Source organism: Ipomoea triloba, chromosome 9 (genome assembly GCF_003576645.1).
Source record: "Ipomoea triloba cultivar NCNSP0323 chromosome 9, ASM357664v1".
Taxonomy (NCBI): domain Eukaryota; kingdom Viridiplantae; phylum Streptophyta; class Magnoliopsida; order Solanales; family Convolvulaceae; genus Ipomoea; species Ipomoea triloba.
This window is the reverse complement of record NC_044924.1, coordinates 14,398,926-14,406,320: the sequence shown is the minus strand read 5'-3', so window position 1 is coordinate 14,406,320 and position 7,395 is coordinate 14,398,926.

The following is a 7,395-nucleotide window of genomic DNA, read 5'->3' as shown; positions in this document are numbered from 1 at the left end:
ATTTCCGCTGCGCATAAAACTTTGTCTTCACCTCGTGAGGTATCGAACCTAAACATCCTAAGTTCAATACACACGAGAGGTCGAAAAGATTTGCAAAATCTTATACAAGTCTATTCACCCCCCCCTCTAGACTTGTACCCCATCCCCTTGGGACCAACAAAAATAACAATATTATTAATAAGGGCATGATGCCCAATAGAATGCGTACAAAGCCCAAAAACAGCGGCCCAATGGCCTAGGATGGCGATCCGAAAATGAAGAGGCTAAACAAATAATATATTAGGAAAAAGAGACTAATAAATAATCTATAAGGAACAAAAGACTAATAAATACTCCGTAATATAATAACTACCCTAACGGAGAATTGACTATTGTCCCTTCGGCGAGAGAGATAAGACCTATACCATCCAACTAGAGAAGTCACCATCTCTTGATTGATGTCTTGAATGGACTACAACCTGGCCTTTTATACTGCTTGAAGACCCCTCCAAACCAACCACGTGTATGGTCACCCACGCACACACACCTCCTCCAACCACGTGTCCATGAGCCGTGCGCACTCTCGCCTTCACGTCTGTACCGCCAAGGCACATACTCCCTACCCGTGCCCAGCCACTAAGCCATGTGCCTAGCCGCCATAGCGCGCGCTTGGCATGTACCCAGCTGCCATGGTACATATCCAGCCACCATAATATGTACCCCTCTTAATCGCACGCCACCATCGTGCCATGCACGCACATGACCACCCGTCATGCACCATCGCTCGTCACCCCCTTGCCATGCACTCACCATGCATCCACGTCTATGTCACCATGCCATACACCCATGCCCATCACCCCCTCGATGGGTCGGGTGAGCGCCCTGGGCTTCGTTTGCCTCTACCTCATACTCTAGTGGGCTGGCCCAATCTCATATATTCCCATCATTACATGTGTAAAATTAAATCATATACTACCAACATAAAAACATGAAAGGAATTTCTTTAATTATATAAATAAAAAAAAACTAAATTGGATACTATAAATACTATGAGGATAAACATAATAAATTAAAATAAAATTTATATGATACCAGATAAATAATTAAAATTGTTTTTTCTTGATTATACAAAAAAAATCATATATATAAAAATATAATTAAAACCATATATCATATTAAAATGTTTTTGTTATTTATGTGCATCGTATAAAATTAATTTATTTGGTATAAAATTAAAATTATATTATCGTTATCACTGTAGTTCTGGTAGTATATGATATAGTTTTTGTATGATTTTAAGGAAAAATTGTTTACCAAAGTGGAGGACGATTTTTTGAAAAAAAAAAAGAAAATTAGAGAGGTAGAAAAAGGAAAAATGAAAAAGTTGTTTACTAAGTTTATTCTTCCAAATGCCTATTCCATCTCCATCCTAAGGATTTTGGAGAACTAAGAAGCAAACTTCTCCAAATGGAGAAATGGAAAGACACGGATGAAAATTATACAAATGAATTATTATTATTGTTGTTGTTATTATTATTACTATTATTATTATTAAATTCTTATTATTATTGTTGTTGTTGTTGTTGTTATTATTATTATTATTATTATTTCTTTTTCTGTTTTCCTTTTTCCTCCTCCTTATGCACAAAGATTTGTTGTTGTTGTTAATAATAATAATAATAATAATATTATTATTATTATTATTATTATTATTATTATCATTGTAATTATTGTTATTGTTGTTGTTATTATTATTATTATTATCTTTGTTGTAGAAATGTACAAATGCTATATGAGTTGATTGTATTTAATACAATAAAAAATTAGAGAAATGAAAAACTAGAGGAATGGAGAAGAAGAAAACTAGAGAAATGGATAAATGAAAAACTAAAAATGAAAACACAGAGATATGAAGTGAACGACCCCGTACAATTCTGATTTTTTCTTTGTTATATTAATATTTTAATGAAGTTTTTAACATGTAAGTTCATTGAATTATAATTGAACTTAAAATAATTAATTTATTAATATTAACATTAATATTCTAGTGTTATGAGTTGAATTCTTGCTAGCTGCATTTTAAATACTTTTGTGTTGGCATATTATTAATAAGCTATTTGTTGGCAGCCACATCATTGACTGAGGCTAACCAAAATTTTAAGGTTCAAATTGAAAGTTTATAATAATTTTAAAAAATAGGAATTTTTAATTGTGGCTAATTGAAAATTCAATGGCTCAAAATTTAAGGTTTAGGGTAAAAAAAATTAATTCGATAACAAATCAAATGTTATAAAACCTTATTTATGGACATTATTATAGTATCGATGAATTGATTTGTAACAGCTACCATTTTGTATCATATATATATTGATAGGGATAAAATCCCGGTCTATTTTTACCAACCTCCCGGTCTGCTTCCTACTCCAAGAGGTGTATTTTGAGTTCGCTCGAAACCGTCTTTGTCCCGGTCTCTGCAGACCGGTCAGAGTAGCATCCCGACTTGCTTCAGTCCCTTAGCAGGGTACGAACCTTAGCCTACCCGAGGTTAACACCTGGTTGCCGAGGGATTGGACCGTTGCGCGGACCGGTGCATGCTCAACACGCGTAACGCATGCCGCAAGGCTGGAACACTTCCCGAGAACACCTATAAAAGGCGCATTTAATGCAGGCGAACGAACTTTTGGCTGCTTTCATCTCTAGAATAGTCAAAGAGACAGGGAACCTCTGACCCACTGTCACGTAGACCGATTTCGTATAGGGTATCTCTTCTTGTACCCGATTTGGTATTTATACAAGAGTATTTCCACCGTACATCTGTATTTTACTATATCATATATCATTGTAAAAGGAACTAATAAGATGCTGATTCTATTTTCTTCTATGTCTATTGTCTCTACTTTCAATATTTTCTTACTTTTAGTTTATACTCCAAACTTGCTAGCAAAACAACGGTTAGGAGCTAACGGCCAACGGGCATAAAATTTTTCAGATTATTGTATGGCCATGGGGATTAAGGTGGAACATTCATGAGCCAAGTCATAAGGTTGAATGCCCAATTCTCCGATTTGCCTATTAAGAATGTAAGAATTGATAATTGACGGATGCAGTGTTTACGTAGGGGTGAATAGTCAAAAGATATGTGTGTGTTAAAACGGAAAGTCAATGACTCCCCGAGTGTCGGTCTCGAAGGAAGGACGTGGAGGTGTGTCAAGTGTTCGAGTGTTCACGTGATTGAGTCATGCAATAGATTTGAGAGTGGTGAATGACGGGTTGAGAGTGTAAGAGTTCATAAAGTTTGTGAGAGTAAAAGGGGTAAAGTAAATAAGATTGAAATGTATGTAAAGAGGTAGGGATTGGATAGTGCTCATCTATGTTGCATCCTAGTGTGTCTAAGGTATTGGATAAACAAGACAAAGATGTTGGCTATTCAAGAGTGTGTGTTCTTAGTCCTTTTCCACCTTTGTGTACTAAGGCTTCTTGGACTTAGGAATGCCTTCAAGCATCCAAAGTCCTAAGAGACATTTTATCAAACACTTTAGCTACACACTTTCCTACTATTCTTAAGAAGTCTATAGGATCTATGATTGTTACAAAGCTTCAATCCTAACTCTAATCAAAGACATGAAAAGTCAAGCTAGAGCTCAATCTCTCATCTAGATTGGCCAAATCCAAACAAGATATCATCAAAACAACAATCAATAGACAAGAATAGATAACCCAACAATCCAAACATTTAGATCCAAAAATAGATATAAGATCATCACACTAGCAACATATCTTCACACAATCCAAATCCCTAGATTAAACTAGCCACTCATGATAAGAAATTCAAGACAAAAGCAAGCTAATTCAATCCAAGAACAAAATAGTAAAATAGATTAGAAATGTAATAGAAATCACCTAGAGTTGAAGTGATCCTTCAATCCAAGCTTGTTGTCTTCTACAATGAGAATTATCTAAACTACTCCTAGAGATTATCTAAAGTGAATCCCAAAATTGGGAAAGGAAAAACTAAAATTTGGAAAAGAAGAAGCCTTCTCTGAAAATCTATCAAGGGAGTTTAAATAGTCTCCGAAAAGTAGCCCTAGGGGAAAGTTCGCGCATTGCAGTCTCCACACCCCTCCACACGCGTGTGGCCATGCGTGGATGGCTACTGGATCATGGCCACGCGCACCACCACACGTGTGGAGGTCTTCTCGGGTCCTTTGGGGCTCCAGTCTTGCCTGGTTCGTTCCTTAAGCTCGTTTTTCATTCCTATTGGCTCCTGGACTCCTGTATTGACTCAATTTGTGTTAAAAGTAGCTTTGCGTGTTGGTTAGTGAATTTAAAGCATATTTGATCACAATTTATCATGTAAGGATACTAAAAACGTGGCAAAACACCCTAATATGTACTCAAATTATGGGTATCTTGGAGGCTTATCAATAATGCTGGTGAGTTCACCTCATTAGTTTTTCATATTATTGTATGGTCATGGGATTAAGGTGGAACATCCTATACCATATGTCCACACTCATAATGGTTTAGTTGAATCCCTTATCAAAAGAATTAAGCTAATAGCTAAACCATTACTGCAACGGTCCAGTTTACCAGTTACTTGTTAGGGACACGCAATATTGCATGTTGTAGATCTAATACAACTCCGACTAACTGCATATCATGATTATTCCCCTCTACAACTTGTACGTGGTAATGAGCCACACATTTCTCATTTGCGTGTCTTTGGTTGTTCGGTTTACGTACCTATACCAGCTCCACATCGTACTTTGATGGGCCCGCAGCGTCGGTTAGGTATTTATGTTGGGTATGAATCCCCTTCTATCATTAAATACCTTGAGCCCATGATAGTAGATCAATTTACTGCACAGTTTGCTGACTGCATTTTTTATGAAGATCATTTCTCGGCATTAGGGGAGAGAAAAACCCAGCTTTGAACAAATGTCAGGAAATTTCATGAGATGAAAAAGATCTTCAATATCTTGACCCACGTACTAATCAAACTGAACTTGAAGTTCAAAAAAAAAAGTTTGCAAAAACTAGCAAATAATCTGTCAGACGTGTTTAATGACTATAAAGGAGTACCTAGGTCCTATATTCCTGCCTAAAATGTTCCATCAAGAATAATTGTCCCCAAAGGACAAAATACTAACACCGACATTACCCAACGCCAAAAGCGTGGAAGACCAGTTGGTGCAAAATACTTAAATCCGCCGAAAATTAAAAACAATAAACAATCACAGTTACTCGAAAATAGTCTTGAAGACGGAAAACCCAGTGTAAATGCATATGCTACAAATAAATCTAACACTAGGAATACAGAACACCTTCACCAAGATATAATAGCCAATGAGAAAGAATTGGTTGATATAAATATAGAAACTGACATAAACTTTATAGAAACAGGCGAAAATAACAATAGAAATATAATTGTCGTCGACAACTAATTCACGTCTACAATTGCTCTTCACATTTCTTTCAATAATCTGGATCTAGAACAAAAAACTATAGCAGAGTGCTGGAGGCACTCTGATTGCTTAAAATGGAAAGAAGCAATTGAGGCTTAGCTCAACTCGCTAAATAAAAGAAAAGTGTTTAGTCCTCATTTACTTACCCCTAAAGGTGAGATCCTTATAGGATCCAAATGGCTATGAGAATAAAGATATTAGTCCCAGTATCCTCACTAAGAAATCATTCGATAGATTTTATATTATATCCATCTATGTAGATGATATAAACATTATTGGGACATGCAATGATGTTAAGGGGGCATGTTTGTGTTTAAAGGAGGAATTCGAAATGAAAGACTTGGGGAAAATAAAGTTCTGTCTCGGCCTGTAGATCGAGCATTTCCCTGAAAGAATATTCATACATCAATCCAAATACACAGAAAAATTATTGGAGAAATTCTACATGGATAAGTCTCATCCGCTTAGTACTCCAATGGTAGTTTGATCACTTGAATTTGATAAAGACCCATACAGACCTAAAGAGGATAATGAGGATATTCTAGGACAAGAAGTCCCTTACTTAAGTGCCACAGGAGCAGTTTTATATTTTGCAAACTGAACCAGATCGGATATTGCATTTTCAGTAAATATGCTAGCTCGATTTAGTGCAGCTCCAACCATAAGGCATTGGAATGGTATAAAGCATATCCTTAGATATTTGCAAGGCTCAAAGGATCTTGGGCTTCTATTCAAAAGATACCAAGACACCACATTAGTGTGATATTCGGATGCTGGTTATATGTCTGATCCACATAATGCTAGATCCCAGACCGGATATGTATTCCTTTGTGGAGGTACTGTTATCTCATGGAAATCAGTTAAACAAACACTAATAGCTACCTCGTCAAACCACTCTGAAATCATTGCTTTATACGAGACCTCAAACGAATGTATATGGTTGAGGTCACTAATATATAATATTCAAGACTCGTGTGGAATAATGAGTATTGAAAAGACCCCCACTGTCTTGTATGAGAACAATGCAACATGTGTTTCACAAATGAGTAATATATATGTTAAAGGTAATCTCACTAAACCTATTGCACCAAAGTTCTTTTATCCACATGAGCTCTAGAAGAGTGGTGAAAATCTAGTAGATTTATTCACTAAGTCCTTACCTACATATACTTTTGAGAAATATGTTCATAAAATTAGTATGCATAGGTTAGGATGGTTGTTGTCTTCAGGGGAGCAACAATATCCCGGTGCACATAAATTATCGGTCCAGATGACCAACAACTCTTGCAAATTATGAAGATTAAACCTAGAAGGTTATGGTTGTACTCTTTTTTCCTTAACTAAGTTTTTTTTTTTCACTGGATTTTTCTTAGTGTAAGGTTTTTAATGATGCAACTAATGCAACACATGATTATCCATATATCATGTACTCTTTTCTCGACTAGGTTTTACCCATAAGATTTTTCTAGCGAGTTTTTAACGAGGCATGATTATGGCAAAATAATGTCCAAGGGGGAGCGTTATAAAACCTTATTTATGGACATTATTATGGTATTGATGAATTGATTTGTAACAGGATTGTATTTATTGTATGATTTGTAGCATATATATATATATCATTGTAAAAGGAAGTAATAAGATGCTGATTTTATTTTCTTCTATCTCTCTTGTCTCTACTTTCAATATTTTCTTGCTTTTAGTTTATACTCCAAAATTACTAGCAACATAACGGTTAGGAGCTAATGGCCAATAGGCATCAAACACGGACATCAAACTTTCAACATGAACCACTTAACTCAATAAATAAATTCAATGATCCATTGATCTGAAACTAATTATTGTAAGAATAATGTTAGATGCTCATGTAGAAACCATTTATTTTTTTGCCACTCCCAAATTTGTAATAAATTGAAATTTGAAATAGATAAAGAAAAGATGAAACTACTATCCA